Below are 16808 nucleotides of genomic sequence, written 5' to 3' on the forward strand. Positions count from 1 at the left end.
GAACGTTGGAGTCCTGAGGCAGGGTGGGAGTACTAAAGAGGTCAGTGCTGGTGGGGAGAAGTGAAGGGAGGTTAGGGAATAATAAATAGGGGGGGAGATGAAAGGCCAAATAAACGGCTGTGCATAAAAGGGGAAAGCTGGGCACGGAGGTTGGGCCTTGACTTTTCTGCCTCGCTGGTGAATTAGGTACCCTGTCAGTCCGGATTTCTCGTTGAGGTGAATTAAACTTGTAAAGGGAGAGGATTAAGCTTCCCGGGATGCTGAGGGAGGGAGTTGTGGGTCAGAATTTGCTTATTGAAGCATGGTAGATGATGCTCTAAACATGGGTATGGCTGTTGTAAGAAGTGGTGTTTGATGTAAATATCCATCGTGTGTACGTGTAAATTACCTCCTCTCGCTTCAAAGGCTGGGTCACTTTTAAATCTGTTGAGGCTCCTGTAGTCAAGAAAGTCTGTTCACAACAACTTCCACCTCTCAACTGAATGTCTTGAAAGAGGGGACCACGTTTATTAAGTATCATCCATGTGTCAGATGTGACTGCAATACACTTGTATTAACACAGCGTATACTGGAATTTAGGATTTGAGAAAAGCTAGGAATTAGACGTGTTGTCATCGTAGTTAGCATCTTGAATGCTACGCAGTAGTCCTCAGTTATGACATTTGGCGTAGAGGGATTGATTATACATATTAAGTGAAAGATGGAGTTGATTGTCTTGCTTGAGAGTGTTTCGATCCAATTCAAATGGTAAGATTGCAAGAAAGGATTTGCTTTTAGCTGAGTGAGAACTGGTAGGATTTTGTGCTTTTCCTTTGGAGGAAATTGTTGATAGAATAGAATACTAGTGATGTGGGAAGTTGGCTTGCACTGTCACTATAGGGGAAGTTGATTCACTTCAGGGTTGAAGATGATCCGAGTTGTTGTCATTAAATATGATAAGACTAGAAGTTGGGACTGTAGGAAAGTTATTGATTAGACTTATAGTTTCTAGTTCTTGCAGTAAAAATATCTTTATTCATACTTTTGCTTTTGTCATAAATTATTCTAGATTCAGAATTGATTCATTTTTCACTGAAACTGGGCTATAATTGTAATTGTTATTTATAAATAATTTGAGCAGCTTATCGTTGGGTGTAAGATGTGTTTGTGTTCATAGCCAGTAGAGAATCCCATAAGATAAAGTAGAAGCTAATGAAACAAAGTGAGGGTTTGCACAGTTTGTCTTTTTAGCCACCATTTGCATTTCACTTTTTAGTAGGTTAAAAGAAAACAAACATGCCAGCATCCATATAGGTACACTAAGATAGTGTAAAAGGTGAGAAAGAAGGAAATTAATCATTCATTCAACAGATATTTCTTTGGCACTCACTGTCTGCCAGGCACTGTATGCACTTTATTATACTTACTATAAGCTAGGAAATTGGAGAGGGATGGGAGAGTATAGGCAGCTGGCACTAATTTTTATTTTTTAGGGGTAGGATTATTAAAATTTTTATTAGTCTGTCAACTAATTTAAAAAAATTAAAATCCGGTCTCTTGAGTCTTAACCATGTTGTTTAGATTTTTCTACTTTTTTTTTTTTTTGCGGTACGCCGGCCTCTCACTGTTGTGGCCTCTCCCGTTGCGGGGCACAGGCTCCAGACGCTCAGGCTCAGCGGCCCTGGCTCACGGGCCCAGCCGCTCCGCGGCATGTGGGATCTTCCCGGACCGGGGCACGAACCTGCGTCCCCTGCATCGGCAGGCGGACTCTCAACCACTGTGCCAGCAGGGAAGCCCTTTCTGCTTTCTTCTATATTCCAAGTGGAAGTGTCCAGTGAGAGTCATGAGTTAAAAATTCCGAATATTTCACTTTCTAAGAATCTCATAGTCCTCTGCTGCTTTTTCTGGTGAGGTTGAATATTCAGAAGAGTTCATTAATGGGAATCAGTTTTCCTGATTCTCCAGCTAGATTTGATTTGGCCAAGCATTTGGGGTAGGAAGGTGAGGATTAGGCAAGGCCCAAGGAATCCTTTTCATTTCTAATTGGCTCTGGGTGGTTGGTCTTGTCTGCTTCAAGGTCAAACTGAATCAATCCAAATTATTCTAAGCTTTTACATCTAAATGAGGCTTAAGTTTGAATAATGATAACAATTCCTTATTCATCACATTTTAAAGATATGTTTATACTTCATGTTTCATTTTATCCTAGAGCAATTCTGTGAAGTTATATAGAACTTCCAACTTTATATAATACTAATATAATTGTATTCTCATTGAGGTACAGAGAAGTTGAGTAACTGGGTTTCAGATTGGATAGCTCAAGGACAAAATTAAAACTCATATCTCCCAATTCTCAATTTAGTGCTTTCTTTGTATGGAATTAAAAAATTTCATATCTATAAGTTGAAGTACATGTATTTAGCCTCGTGGTTCTTAAATGTGGTAGACTGAAGGGAAACAGCTGGTTCATAATCACAGGAGATAAATGTCTTTATCCTTAACTACTCCCTCCCCTTGCCTGTCTGCCTGCCCATATCCCAACAGGACAAAACTGAATTGGAGTCTGGAGTGGGCAGTGTAGTTTTCAGAAGCTCCCTTGGTAATAATGACATGTCCTCTTCCCCTCCTTGAGAATGGTTCATTTAAGGTCAAATGCCTAATTAGCAATAACACATATTGGCCTCTCCTGACTCATATTTGAAAGTAAATTTATATTTAATTGCAGAATTGATGAACATTTTAGGGATTTATAGTTTTTACTTTAATATTTCTTTCAAACAAAGGATGGAAAGTATCGTCAAGTTGCAGATAATTCTAACAGTGTTTTATAGATGGAGAATCTGTAGTACAGTAGAGAGTAGTATATAGCTTGAAGTTGCATAAATCTCTGACATTCAAAGGAAGTCTTTGTTACTTTGATTTTTCAAATTTTTCATACATGATTCGTTTAAATTACGAGTATAGCCTGTGTTTGGAAGACAATTTCTTTCTTTTTTTTTTTTTGTTTTTTTTTTGTGGTGCGTGGGCCTCTCACTGTCGCGGCCTCTCCCATTGCGGAGCACAGGCTCCGGACGCGCGGGCTCAGCGGCCATGGGTCACGGGCCGAGCCGCTCCGCGGCATGTGGGATCCTCCCGGACCGGGGCACGAACCCGTATCCCCTGCATCGGCAGGCAGACTCTCAACCACTGCGCCACCAGGGAAGCCCCTTTTTCTTTTATGTTATCACATTACTACTGCCTCTGCATTAGCTTTTCCAGCCCCCTGAAATAACCTTTTCTACCTCTTCAAGTCCCAGATACTCTCTGAGTTGTAGCAGAATTAGGTATTTTTAGGTAGATAGTAAGCCCCTTGTGGGAAGGTTACCTCTGCCTGATAAAATGTAGGCAGAATCTACATGAAGTCCATCTACCATTTAATAAATTCTCATGTCAACTATTAAAAATGGACTTATCCTGAAGCAGCTCATGATTTAACGTGAAGAAAGACTTTTAATCACATAGTTATAGTATCACATCCTGGCATTATTGCTTCTCTTAGTACCATGGCAGATGTTAAATACTCTTCTGAATTCAGATGTTGTCTCACGGTCCTCAACATAGCACTGCAGGCAGCCACTACCTATTAATTACATTTAGCCCTAAAGATGAAATCTGTTGACCATTCTTGCTACTATAACTGTTTTCCAAACTATTAAAAAGTGAAATAAAATAGCAGGTATCATAGAACCTGTCATTATAAAGATAGTTTGATGAAACTTTTGGTTACATATTTATGTACAATGTATAAGTACTTACTGGGTATGAAAAGATAGTTTGATGAAACTTTTGGTTACATATTTGTGTACAATGTATAAGTACTTACTGGGTATGAGGCCTCAGTTTAGTTTAAGGATGGGCTTTTGGCCCAAAGCTCAGTTCGTATAGTTAATAATGGTGGTACCAGTATTTATATCCAGACGTTTTGGCTCAAAGCTCAAGTTCTTAACCACTATATTCCTTTGCCCTTCAGAGGCTGGAGATTTTGTTTAAAATCAGCTTTATTAAGATATAATTTGCATACCATAGCAGTCACCAGTTTTAAGTGTATAGTTCAATGAATTTGACAAATGAATACATCTATGTTACCACTCTAATCAAGATACAGAACATTTCCATCACACTAGAAAGTTCAGTGTGCTACACCTTTGCACTCTGTCTTCGAACCTCATCTCTGACACCTGGCAACTGGTCATCTGTTTTCTATCAATATAGTTTTGCCTTTTCTAGGATTTTATATTAATGGAGTCATTCAGTATGTAGACTTTTGTGCCTGACTTCTTTTATTTGGAGTAATGTTTTTGAGATTCAATAATGTTGAATGTCTCACTAATTTTCTTTTAATTGCTGAGTAGTATTCCATTACATGGATATAACGTGATTTCCTTATATACTCATCAGTTAAAAGATATTTGAGTTTCTTTGTTTCTAAAGTTTTCAGTGATGGTAAAGAAAGCTGTTGTAAACATTCACATTCAGGTTTCTGTGTGGACCTGTCTTCACATCTCTTGGGTAAATACATAGGAGTGTATTGCTGGGTTGTATTGCCAAGAGTATATTTAGCATTATAAAAAACTGCAAAACTGTTTTCTAAAGTGACTATCATTTTGCATTTCTACCAGCAATGTATGAGTTTCAGTTCCACATTCTTGCCAACACTTGCTGTTTTCAGTCTTTCAAATTTCAGTCATTCTAGAAGGCATGTGCAGTAGTATCTTATTGTCATAATTTGCATGTAAGTCCTAAATACTGTGATGTTTTCTCCCAGTCTGTTGTTTTCTTTTTAGTTTTCTGAGCAGTCTTCTGAAGTGCAAAAGTTTAAAATTTTAAGTCCAATTTATGGACTTTTTTCTTTTACAGTCTATGACTTTTGTGTTCTATTGAAGAAATTGTGTCTAAATCTTCTTGTATATTCTAGAAGCTTTATAGCTTTTTGTGGTTAGGTATATAATCATTTCTTGTTAATTTTTATATACTGTGTGGTAAGGGTTGAAGATTTTTTCTCTCCACCCTAGATGTCCAGTTATTGTAGCACCCATTTGTTGAAAAGACCATCTTTGTTCATTGAATTTTCTTGGAACCTTTCTCAAAAATTAATTAATATGTATAGGTTTATTTCTGGAGTCTTTATTCTGTTCCATTGATGTATGTGTTTATCCTTATGCCAGTACCACATTGTCTGGATTTCTGTATCATTGTCGTAAATCTTGAAATCAGATAGTGTAGTTTTGTTCCTCTATTTCAAAGTTGATTTAGTTATTTAGGGTGTTTGCATTTCCACATAGATTTTAGCTTACCAATTTCTTAACAAAAAGCATGCTAGGATTTTAATTTGAGTTACTTTGAATCTATGACTCAATTTGGGAAGATTTGACATCTTAATATTGAATCTTTGAGCCATAAACGTAGTATGTTTCTCCAGTTATTTAGGTCTTTAATTTCTCTTAGCAGAGTTTTATAGTTATCAGTTTTTGGACCTTGCACATGTTTTGTTAAACTTACTCCTAAGTAGTTCATGTTTTTGATGCTGTTGTGTTATTTTAATTTCTAATTAAAAATTGCTAATTTGCTATTCAATTTCTAATTGTTGCTAATATAAAAATAAAATTTATTTTTGTGTATTGACCTTGTATCCTGTGAATTGTTAAGTTCACTTATTACTTCTAATAGTTTTTTGGTAGAACCGATGTGATTTTTCTGAGAAGACAATCATGTCATCTGAAAATCAATATAGTTTTACTTCTTTCTTTTCCAATTTTATGCCCTATTTACTGATTTTTTAAAGAGATATTTTGTATTTTTATTTATGAGTGATATTGGTCTATGGTTTTCTTATAATATACATATATTTACTTTATATATTTTGGTTTTGATATCAGGGTGTATTAGTTTGCTAGGGCTGCCATAACATAATTACAGACTGGGTAGCTTAAAAAATAGAAAGTTATTTTCTCAACAGTTTTAGAGGCTAGATGTCCAAGATCAAGGTGTTGTCAGGTTTGGGTTCTTCTGAGGCTTCTCTCCCGCTTGCTGATGGCCACCTCTTGTGTCTTCACATGGTTATCCCTGGGTCTGTGTGTTGTCTGTATCCTAATCTCTTATAAGCACACCAGTCATATTGGGATTAGGTCCCACATATATCACCTCATTTTACCGTAATTAGCTCTTTAAGGCCCAGTCTCCAAATACAGTCTTCTGAGATACTGAGGGCTAGGATTTCAATGTAGGGATTTGGGAGAGGATACAGTTCAGCTCATCTCTGTCTTCTGAAAGTGTTTGTGGAATTGGTATGTTTCATAGTTAAGTGTCTGGTAGAATTCATCAGTGAAGCCATAGTTTTTGTGGCAAGGTTTTTATTTACTATTTCAGTTTCTTTAATTGATAAAGGGCTATTCAGGTTCTTTATTTCTTAAGTGAGCTTTGGTAATTTGTCTGCTAAGGGATTTCTCCATTTCACCCAAGCTATTGAATTTGTTGGCATAAGTTCATAATACTTTTTTTGTTTTTTGGAATTTTATTTATTTATTTATTTATTTATTTAATACAGCAGGTTCTTATTAGTTATCTGGTTTATACATATTAGTGTATATATGTCAATCCCAATCTCCCAATTCATCCCCCACCCCCGCTTTCCCCCCTTGTCCATACATTTGTTCTCTACACCTGTGTCTCTGCTTCTGCCTTGCAAACCGGTTCATCTGTACCATTTTTCTAGATTGCACATATATGCATTAATATACAATATTTGATTTTCTCTTTCTGATTTAGGCTTTAATACTTCTTTATGTTTTAAATGTTTGTAGGATTTGGAGGGATGTCCCTTCTTTCATTCCTGATACTGGTAGTTTGTGTTTTCTCTTTTTTTTTCCTTGAACAGTTTAGCCAGAGGATTGTCAGTTTTATTAATCTTTTCAAATAACTGGTTTTGGTATTATTGATTTTCTAAATGTTTGTCCATTTTCTATTTCACTGATATTTGGCTTTATTTTTATTATTCTACTTTGAGTTTCATCATTTTCTGGCTTCCGACTACAGAATCTTAGATTATTTTGGTCTTTTCTAAGAAAAACATTTAATTCTATTAGTTTCCCTTTCTAATCCCTGCATTAATTTTCATTCAGTTTAATATACCTTATGTCATTTCCACTGATTTTTTTTAAAACTGTTTTTTGGTTATTTATTTATTTATTTATTTATGGCTGTGTTGGGTCTTCGTTGCTGCGTGCAAGCTTTCTCTTGTTGTGGCAAAGGGGGGCTATTCTTCGTTGCAGTGCGCGGGCTTCTCATTGCAGTGGCTTCTCTTGTTGCGGTGCATGGGCTTCAGTAGTTGTGGCATGTGAGCTCAGTAGTTGTGGCTCGTGGACTTTAGAGAGTAGGCTCAGTAGTTGTGGCACACAGGCTTAGTTGCCCCGTGGCATGTGGAGGCTTCTCGGACCAGGGTTCTAACCCGTGTCCCCTGCATTGGCAGGTGGATTCTTAACCACTGTGCCACCAGGGAAGTCCCCATTGTGATTTCTTATTTGAAGAATGGATTATTTAGAAATGTTTTAATTTCTAAATGAGAATTTTCTGAATATTCTGTTACTGAGTTTTAATATAATTCAGTTTCATTCAGAGAATATGAATTGTGTGAATTCAGTCCTTTTAAATTTGTTGAGACTTGTTTCATGGTTCACAATAAGCTTTATCTTGGTTAATGTTCCATATGCATTTGAAAAAAAATGAGTTTTCTGCAGTGTGTAGACTGGTATATTCTATAAATGTCAAGTTTGTTGATGTGTTAAACTCTGTATATTCCTACTGATCTTCTATATACTTGTTCTGTCAATTACTGACGGGGTGTTAAAATCTTTAACCATTCCAGGTGTAATTGTGGGTTTTGCTATGTTTCCCTGCAGTTCTGTCAATTTTGTTTCATGTATTTTGAAACTTTATTAGTAGGGCACATGCATTTAGAGTTGGTGGATTGATCCCTTTATTATTTTGAAATGTCCTTGCTTATTCCTGGTAATATCTGTTGTTCTGAAATCTATTTAGTCTGTTAGCATAACACTCCAGCTTTCGTTAACTGTTTACGTGGCATGTTTTTTTGTCCTTCACTACTTCTATATCTGTTTTAATTTTTAAAGTAGGTTTCTTGTAGATAGCATATATTTGAGTCTTTCTTTTTTATTTATTATGACAATTTGCCTTTTAAGTGGCTTGGTTAGACTTTTTGCATTTTAACATAATTATGATGTGCTTGGTTTTATGTGTATGTCTTGCTTGGTCTTTGTTTTCTGTTTGTCCCCTTTATTCTTCTATTCCGTTTTTGTCTTTTTTCCTTCTTTTCCTGCCTTCTTTTGGATTAATTGGGTGTTTTTAAGATTTCTGTTTTGTTTCTACAGTTGACTTATTAGTGATAGTTGTGTGGGATGTGTGTGTTTTGGGGGGGAGTGTTTGCTCTAGGGTTTATAGTACTCATTTTTAATTTTTTATATTCTAAAATCATGTTATGTCATTTCACATACAATGTAAGAATCTTGTAATAGTATGCTTCCATTCTGTAGGATCCATTCCAGTTACTCCCTCAATAGTTCTCTATTCCTTTTTAAAAAAAAATTGAGGTAAAATTCATACCTCATAAAATTGACCATTTTAACCATTTAAACTGTGCAATTCAGTACATTGACAGTGTTGTGCAGCCATCATCACTATCTACTCCCAGAATATTTTCATCACACCAAAAGGAAACCCTATACGCATTAAGCAGTCACTCTCCTTCTCGTCCCTTGGCAACCACTAATTTGCTTTCTGTCTCTATAGATATGCATGTTTTTTGGACATTTCATATAAATGGAATTATACAACATGTGGTCTTTTGGGTCTGGTGCCTTTCATGGCCTATGTTGGGTGCTCTTCTGAATTAATGACTAAAATATAGCAGTTAAATCTTGTTGGAATTGGCTTGAGACAATATATTGGGTCAATCATATTTTGTTTTAGGAATTTGAAATTAAAAAAAAAACACTTGAATTGGCCTATTTGAAAAAAAAAATAAAGTTCTTCATGTAGTGCTGGTGCTGGAAGGGCTATATAGTTGACCCTTGAGTAATGCAGAGGTTGGGGTGCCCACCCTCTGCCTAGTCGAAAATCCACTTTAACTTACCGTCAGCCCTCCATATCCGCAGTCCCTCTGCATCTGTGCATTCAACCAACTGCAGATTGTGCAGTACTGTAATACTCATTATCGAAAAAAAATCTGTGTGTAAGCCGACCCACGCAGTTCAAACCTGTGCCATTCAAGGGTCAGTTGTATATTGCGAGCTGATATCCTTGAGAAGCAGAAAAAGAAGCATTAGTCACATAAAGAGTACAGCACTAGCTGCTTCTCCGCAAAAACACCAAACGGCGGATGATGCTGGTGCGGCGGGAGGGCCTGGAGGCCCAGGGGCCCTGGAATGGGAGGCCGCGGTGGCTTCTGCAGAGGCTTCGGCAGTGGCCTCCGGGGCCAGGGTCGTGGTCGGGGCCGAGGCCAAGGAGCTTGCAGAGGCAAGGCTGAGGATAAGGAGTGGCTCCCCGTCACCAAGCTGAGCTGTCTGGTCAAGGACATGAAGATCAGGTCCCTGGAGGAGATCTGTCTCTTCTCTCTACCCATCAAGGAATCCGAGATCATTGACTTTTTCTTGGGGGCATCCCTCAAGGATGAGGTTTTGAAGGTTATGCCTGTGCAAAAGCAGACCTGTGCTGGCCAGTGGACCTGGTTCAAGGCATTTGTTGCCATTGGGGATTACAACGGACATGCTGGTTTGGGTGTTGAGTGCTCTAAGGAGGTAGCCACTGCCATCAGTGGGGCCATCGAATTTCTGGCCAAGCTCTCCATCATCCCCGTGCGGCGAGGCTACTGGGGGCACAAGATCAGCAAGCCCCATGCTGTCCCTTGCAAGGTGATTGGCTACTGTGGCTCAGTGCTGGTGTGCCTCATCCCTGCCCCCAGGGCCACTGGCATCGATCGTCTCAGCCCCTGTGCCCAAGAAGCTAGTGATGATGGTTGGAATTGATGACTGCTACACCTCTGCCGGGGCTGCACCGCCACCCTGGGCAACTTCACCAAGGCCACTTTTTTCTTTTTTTTTGTTAAATTTATTTGGTTGTGCTGAGTCTTAGTTGCAGCAGGAGGGCTCCTTAGTTGTGGCTCGCCAGCTCCTTAGTTGTGGCATGCACGTGGGATCTAGTTCCCTGACCAGGGATTGAACCCAGGCCCCCTGCATTGGGAGCGTGGAGTCTTATCCTCTGTGCCACCAGGGATGTCCCACCAAGGCCACTTTTGATGCCATTTCCAAGACCTACAGTTATCTCACTCCTGATTTCTGGAAAGATGGTGTTCACCAAGTCTCTGTATCAGGAATTCACTGACCATCTTGTAAAGACTCACACCAGAGTTTTCGTGCAGAGGACCCAGGCTCCAGCTGTAGCCACCACATGGTTTTCTATGAGAAAAATAAAGTGAATGAAGCCAGTTTAAAAAAAAGAGTGGGGCACTAGTGAAGATCTGTATTCCATATGAGTGCACTGAAGTCCCTGGATCCACCTTGAATCTAAGACTAGGTCCTGTGGGCCCTGGTCATGGTGTTTGCTATGAGATAATTCTAATTTTTCCACTTGTATTATAGCTACACAAGCCTAATTAAAATTATTCGCCAACTCTAAGCCTTTAGTCATTAGAACTGATGCTCTGTTTGAGTAGAGGAATGTTGGGAGTGTGTGAGTAGAATAAGATCCAGGAAGAGACTGAGAGTGTATTGCAGTGATTTCACACTGGGAGGAATCAGTAGTGACACTCTTTGGCCATATTTGGTTTCCTGATCCAGTCTTCTTTTTTTGGGGGGGTTGGGGGGGATGGAACACCAGAGACTGGTTCCCCTGCTTATCTTTTTTTTTTTTGCAGTACACGGGCCTCTCACTGTTGTGGCCTCTCCCGTTGCGGAGCACAGGCTCCGGATGCGCAGGCTCAGCGGCCATTGCTCACGGGCGTAGCCGCTCTGCGGCATGTGGGATCCTCCCGGACCGGGGCACGAACCCGTGTCCTCTGCATCGGCAGGCGGACTCTCAACCACTGCTCCACCAGGGAAGCCCTGCCCATTTTTTGATTGGGTCGTTTTTTTTTTTTTTTTTTTTTTTTTTTTTTTTGATACTGAGTTGCATGAGCTGTCTGTATATTTTGGAAATTAATCCCTTATTGGTAGCATCATTTGCAAATATTTTCTCCCAGTCTGTAGGTTGTCCTTTTCCTTTGTTTATGGTTTTCTTTGCTGTGCGAAAGCATATAAGTTTGGCTAGGTCCCATTTGTTTGTTTTTGTTTTGATTTCCATTTTTCTCAGAGAGGGATCCAAAAAAATATTGCTACAATTTATGTCAAAGAGTGTTCTGCCTGGGTTTTCCTCTGAGAATTTTGTAGTATTTGGTCTTATATTTATGTCTTTAATCCATTTTGAGTTTATTTTTGTGTATGGTGTTAGAGAATGTTCTAATTTCATTCTTTCACTTGTACAGGTTTCCCAGCACCAGTTATTGAAGAGACTGTCTTTTCTCCATTGTATACTCTTGCCTCCTTTGTTGTGGATTAAATGATCATAAGTGCATGGGTTGATTTCTGGGCTTTCTATCCTATTCCATTGATTTATATGTCTGTTTTAGTGCCAGTACTATACTGTTTTGATTACAGTAGCTTTGTAGCATAGTCTGAAGCCAGGGAGCATGATTCCTCCCACTCTGTTCTTCTTTCTCAAGATTGTTTTGGCTATTTGGGGTCTTTTGTGTTTCCATACAAATTTAAAATTTTTTGTGAAAAATGCCATTGGTAATTTGATAGGGGTTGCATTGAATCTGTAGATTGCCTTGAGTAGTATGGTCATTTTAACAATAGTCTCAGCCTTGGAGAAGTGACCCTCCATAGGAGATGTCTTACTCATCCCAGCAGTGCACTCCCCTCTCATCACCCAAGGGCCAGGTGCCAGACGGTCTCAGGGTAGAATCTGGCCTGCCTTTGCAGACTCGGTCTGCAGGCTGTGGGACTGTCATTTTCTTGCTTCTGGTGTCTGCCTTCTGGTGGGTGAGGCTGGTCTAGAGGCTTGTGACACTTCCTGGTGGGAGGGGCCGATGCCTGCCCCCTGATGGGTAGAACTGGGGCCCTCTGGTGGGCAAGGCTGTGTCTAGGGGAATGTCTAGAGGGAGCTGTGCGCTTAGGAAATCTTTAGGTAGCCCGTATGCTGATGGGTGGGGCTGTGTGCCCGCCCAGTTTGTTGTTTGGCCTGAGGCATCCCAGCCTTGGAGCCTATAGGTGTTAGGTGGGACCGGGTCTTGGTGCCAAAATGTCAGCCTCCAGGAGAGAGCTCCCTTGCCCTTGGTCCCAGTGGGTGTGAGGTTTTGTGTGTGCCCTTTAATAGTAAAGTCTCTATTTCCCCCAATCCTGTGGAGCTCCTGTAATCAAGCCTCACTGGCCTTCAAAGCCAAATGCTCTGGGGGCTCTTCTTCCTGGTGCTGGACCCCTGAGCTGCAGGACCCGACTTGGGGCTCAGAACTTTCCCTCCTGTGGGAGAACCTCTGTAATACAATTATTCTCCAGTTTGTGGGTCACCCAACCGGGAGGTATGGGATTTGATTATATCATGAATCTGCCTCTCCTACTGGTCTTCTTGGGGTTCCTTCTGTATGTCTTTAATTGTAGAAATTTTTTTCTGGTATGTTTCAGTCTTTTTCAAAGATGGTTGTTCCGCATATTGTGATTTTGGTGTGCTCGTGAGAGGAGGTGAGCTCAAGGTCTTTCTATTCTACCACCCTGGCCACTCTACCCAACCCAGTTTTTTTAAATGGGCAAAAGAGTTGAAATAGATACTTCCTTTATGGAGTATTGCAGCAACCAGTTCCCCTCTTTGCAGATGATCCATCACCTCTAAAAGTTGGATAATGACTATTACTGGTTTAATATGAAAGGGTGTAACTCAGGAACAGCCACATGGAAGAGATGCATAGGACAAGGTATTGGGAAAGGGTGCAGAGCATCCACGCTATCTCCAAGTGTGCCACTCTCCCCGAATCTACAAGTGTTAACCAATCTGGACGCTCTCCAAACTCTCTTAGCTAGTATAGTTTCTGATGAGAGCTCTGCTGTATTCTTATCTTTGTTCCTCTATATGTGATGTGTCTTTTTTCTATGACTGCCTTCAAGATTTTCTCTTCATTTTTGCCTTTATCAGTTTAAATGCATTGTATGTGTCAGGGTGTTTTTTTTGTTTTTTAAAATTCTGCTTGGACAGCAAAGGAAACCATAAACAAGACCAAAAGACAGCCCTCAGAATGGGAGAAAATATTTGCAAATGAAACAACTGACAAAGGATTAATCTCCAAAATTTACAAGCAGCTCATGCAGCTCAATAACCAAAAATCAAACAACCCAATCCAAAAATGGGCAGAAGACCTAAATCGACATTTCTCCAAAGGAGATATACAGATTGCCAGCAAACACATGAAAGAATGCTCAACATCATTAATCATTAGAGAAATGCAAATCAAAACTACAATGAGATATCATCTCACACCAGTCAGAATGGCCATCACCAAAAAATCTAGAAACAATAAATGCTGGAGAGGGTGTGGAGAAAAGGGAACAACACTCTTGCACTGTTGGTGGGAATGTAAATTGATACAGCCACTATGGAGAACAGTATGGAGTTTCCTTAAAAAACTACAAATAGAACTACCATACGACCCAGCAATCCCACTACTGGGCATATACCCTGAGCAAACCATAATTCCAAAAGAGTCATGTACCAAAATGTTCATTGCAGCTCTATTTACAATAGCCAGGGCATGGAAGCAACCTAAGTGTCCATCAACAGATGAATGGATAAAGAAGATGTGGCACATATATACAATGGAATATTACTCAGCCATAAAAAGAAACGAAATTGAGTTATTTGTAGTGAGATGGATGGACCTAGAGTCTGTCATACAGAATGAAGTAAGTCAGAAAGAGAGAAACAAATACCGTATGCTAACACATATATATGGAATCTAAGAAAAAAAAACCTAAGGGTAAGACGGGAATAAAGACACAGACCTACTAGAGAATGGACTTGCGGATATGGGGAGGGGGAAGGGTAAGCTGTGACAAAGTGAGAGAGTGGCATGGACATATATACACTACCAAACGTAAAGTAGATAGCTAGTGGGAAGCAGCCGCATAGCACAGGGAGATCAGCTCGGTGGTTTGTGACCACCTAGAGGGGTGGGATAGGGAGGGTGGGAGGGAGGGAGACGCAAGAGGGAAGAGATATGGGAACGTAATGGATGTGTATAACTGATTCACTTTGTTATAAAGCAGAAACTAACACACCATTGTAAAGCAATTATACTCCAATAAAGATGTTAAAAAAAAAACAATTCTGCTTGGGGTTTTTTGAACTTCTTGGATATGTGGTTAAATGTCTTTTTTTGTTGTTGTTACTTAAAAAAATTTCAGCCACTGTCTCCTCATGTATTTCTTTTGATTCATTTGATATTGACCCACAGGCCACAGATGCTCTTTCTTTTTTTCCCTTTGTGTTTTAATTTGGATACTGTCTGTTGACATCTTCTGATTCACTGCTGCTTTTCTTAACTTGTATTTCATGTGTTAATGAACCCATGGAAATGATCCTTTGTCTCTGATGTTGTGATCTTGTGGAGTTTTACCTTGGGCTGTGTGACTAGTATTCAACAATGAACTTGTTGAGAACACTATGTAGATTTTTTAGGATTTTCTTCTTGTAGCTCGTCTGTCTCTGGTGTTCTGCCCTGTAAATTCTTTCCCCTTTATCCTTCCTGAACTCATCAAGATTGTGGTGCTCTGCTTGTGTGCTCCCTCCTTGGGCCTGTGAAACTTTCTGTGAAGGTAGAAAGCTGAATCTATGATAGTGTTCACTCCATTTGTTCCCCTTCCCTCAGAGATCTCAGTACTGTGTTGCTTAGTGTCCAGTGTCTAAAAGCAGTTGCTTCATTTATCTTATCCCCCTCCCCCATTTTCTAGGTGTGTATAGTAAGGGGTAAGTTTGCATCAGTTAAATTTTGACCTCAATTGCTAATCATGAACTAATCATGTTCACATTGTTCATTCACCACCCAAGGCTCCTCTTTTGCTTTGTTTTACTTTGCCATATTTCTTTGATTCTAATTTTTGCTTCATTTACTTTGACATATTTGAAAATTGAGTTATATGTTGTAGATGATGGAATTAAGCAAAATTCTTCTTGGCTAGGTGGCAGTTGGAGGTAGCTGTCATTTCATACAGATGTGTCAACAGAGAAAATGCCTGCCTCAAAATATGAACATATATTTCAGCAGATTGGAAGAAAGTCTCTCAGACAATTGTGAATTACTGTTTTATTCCCTGTGAACTAAATGTTTGAATGTGGGAGAGAGAGGTGGAGGAGATTTTGGAATTTGGTGAATTAGAAGTGTTTAGCAACATTCCTAAAGCTGGAGTCAAATGTAGGTGAGCTGACTGGAAAGTAAACTTGACTTACAATCCCAAGAACAGTAGCTTTTAGTTAGTTCTATTATGGATTCTCTCAGTAAAGGCTACTTTACCAAAGTAATAGACAATATTATGTGGAAAAATCTGCATATCAGTGACTTAGTCAAAAAGTGATTCAGAAAAGTTAGACCCTGAAGAATGAGAATTTTTGGAAAACCTAATATTATTATTTTTTAAATTTTATTTATATTTATTTATTTATTTATTTGGTTGGTTGGTTGGTTGGTTGCGTTGGGTCTTCATCGCTGTATGTGGGCTTTCTCTAGTTGCATCGAGTGGGGGCTACTCTTCGTTGCGGGGCACGGGCTTCTCATTGCGGTGGCTTCTCTTGTTGCAGAGCATGGGCTCTAGGTGCGTGGGCTTCAGTAGTTGTGGCACATGGGTTCAGTAGTTATGGCTCACGGGCTCTAGAGCGCAGGCTCAGTAGTTGTGGCCCACGGGCTTAGTTGCTCTGCAGCATGTGGGATCTTCCTGGACAAGGGATTGAACCCATGTCCCCTGCATTGGCAGTCAGGTTCTTAACCACTGTGCCACCAGGGAAGTCCCAGAAAACCTATTTATATATAAGTATATGTGTGTGTGTGTTTTTTCCACAAGAGTGGTGTATGAGTTAAGTCTAAAAGAACTTTTTAGAAAAGGGTAAAATTCCTAACTGATAAGAAAGTATTATCATAGTTTAATTAGCAGAGTTGTTTCTTTTTTAGTTGCATATGATGGTACAGCTTATTATTGACGTCATTTTTAGATTCTGTGGAATAAGTTATTGTATTCCTCCCCTTACTTCATTTCTTATTCTCCTGACCTCTTCTCTTGGTTTTCTATTCTATTGTGATTTATATATATTTTTGAATGTGTGTATACCTGTGAAATATATTTTTTTGTATTTTAATTTTATGTAAATTGTATTGTGTCACAGATCTTATTTTAATTTCTATTTTCACTTGACAAAATATCCAGCAGTGGTGCTCCATGTACCTTTGGTTCATTCCTTTTGACTGTTGCATGATGTTTTGTAGTATATATCTAGGTACATTTTATTTCTCCATTCTGGTAATTTTGAGCATTAAGGCTGCCTCTAATTCCCTACTGTAACAAGAAGTATCCAGTTTGTTGCAAGTATCCTCATAGGTATACCCTGTTGACAGATGTGGATGTTTCTCTCTTAGCTGTGCACACACATACACAGATACACATATATATACATAAATGGAAACACAGCTATACGTATATATTTACATA

The 16808-nt window shown here is 39.3% G+C and overlaps 1 protein-coding gene and 1 pseudogene across 3 annotated transcripts in view; both read left to right on the forward strand.

The window, feature by feature from the left end:
• Window positions 1-16808, forward strand: part of COP1 (COP1 E3 ubiquitin ligase) — a 230194-nt gene that overhangs the window by 746 nt on the left and 212640 nt on the right. The gene's annotated exons all lie outside the window — the stretch shown is intronic.
• Window positions 302-10504, forward strand: LOC132483965 (small ribosomal subunit protein uS5-like; annotated as a pseudogene).

Source organism: Mesoplodon densirostris, chromosome 2 (assembly GCF_025265405.1).
Source record: "Mesoplodon densirostris isolate mMesDen1 chromosome 2, mMesDen1 primary haplotype, whole genome shotgun sequence".
Classification (NCBI taxonomy): Eukaryota; Metazoa; Chordata; class Mammalia; order Artiodactyla; family Ziphiidae; genus Mesoplodon; species Mesoplodon densirostris.